Below are 1,959 nucleotides of genomic sequence, written 5' to 3' on the forward strand. Positions count from 1 at the left end.
TGAATAATGGGTAATTTATATTTTTAATTGATGGATTAATGCTTAATAAATGCTTAATAAATTATATTGTTATTACAAGAATAATTTTACGTATCTTTAATTTACGAAAAATAATATACTATTCGCATTAAATTCTATATATTATACAAAACATTTTGTCGAAGTTAACCGCTTCAATTCAAGTCGACACGTCGTTAAAAGTATCATAAAAAAGCTATCTATTAATACCTTGAATAGTTTAAAAAAAAACTACATAGTATAAAGACATAATATTGCAAGAATAGTTACGTTTAGCTGTTTATTTCTACAATAATATATACATAAATAAAAATTTTGTAAGAAGAAAATAATCTAATCTTGATCATCTGTATGTTTATTTTGTCGCTCAATACTTGTTAGTGCGTACATACATATTTTATTCTCCAATAGGTATATACATATAAGCAGCTTACAGCGTAATTCTTATACAGTTTCTAAAAGACCTGGAAAAACTATTTCTAAAATTCGTATAAAAAGTATTAAAGTACATTTGTGTCTCGTGCAAGAATTAATTCAATTACTAGCTGATAATCCGAAAACTATGACGAAGACACTACAAATAACGCTGGCACCATTGTTTATCACTGGCTCATACTGCTGTTTGTGCATGTTTGAATATCCTCTTGGACAACCTAGGCTTTATGTCTCTTGCTTGTATGCCTTCGTCATATTGAGCTATTTTATATACGAATTTTTTTCAATGTTCTTAATTGTATGGCAGAATAATAAAATAAGCTTAATGGATATCCAAATCTGTATCTTTATTCCATTGGTTCTTATTAGCTTCTATCGTTTTAAGGTAAAAATTTTAACATATTTGCCTTCAGTCTCTAATATTACTTTATCTTCTAATATTTATATTTCTTACTTTTATTTAGCCGTATTTCTCTCTTGAGAGCATTAAATGAGTTTTAATAGACAATTACAAATTTTTTTTATTATAAGCAAATTTAAATTTATAAAACGTTTTTCAACAGATAAATTTTAATGTTCATAGTATTATTTAGTGTAGATGAAATACGTTTGGTAAAAGTATAGTATATATATTACTTTTCGTAGTATTTATATTACTTTTCCAATTTAAAATAACTTATTTAAATTTTACGTTTAAACAATTAAAAAAAGAAATAATTAGTATTCTAATAAACTATTTATTATACAGTAACTGATGACAATTCATTAATTGAATACAGTATCATACGTTATTGACAAAACTAATTGGAAAACTAAACGAATCTTTTTCCTAATGGATATTAATAAAATTTCAATAATCCTTTATACAGAATATTTACAAAGTCTCATCCAGTCATACAAAGTCTATCCATATATCTTGGAAACGGCTTCAGATATGAAAAATCTCAAACAAAAGTTATACGATATTAAGAGAGACATATGATGAAAATATGGATGGACCTTATGTGATCTTCTGAAGGCTAGGTCAATGTGATTGTTGTTTTCTTAAATGTAATTCCTCACTTTTTGTTGCATATTCTTATAGCTTACCTCGAGAGCTTCTCAAAACATTATAATAAAATATTTTTTCGTTAAGTAGAATAGAATAGAATTTCTTACACTTCAGCATTTATACAGTCAAGAAGGAAACTTGGTTTACATAAATTTCTTATCCACACTCATTCTTTCACACTATCTAACTCCAAAAACAAAAAAAAATGATTTTTTTTATTAGGTGTACAACTTTGCTTCCGCCATTTTCCTATAGATGGCTTTAGCGGTAAGTTTAGCGGTGGTCGAAATAAATAGATCATAGATGTCATACAATAAACTTGGGCATCTGTCAACATAACCCCATAGAAACATTAGTCGATTTGTGTTTGCATCATAAAGTTATTCTCGATTGAAAATGTCAGTTTACGAGCCAAATTCTCGTCATTTGCGGGAGGTTTCAATTTTTTGCTTCGA

The sequence above is a fragment of the Atta cephalotes genome, assembly GCF_000143395.1.
Source record: "Atta cephalotes unplaced genomic scaffold scaffold00014, whole genome shotgun sequence".
Classification (NCBI taxonomy): Eukaryota; Metazoa; Arthropoda; class Insecta; order Hymenoptera; family Formicidae; genus Atta; species Atta cephalotes.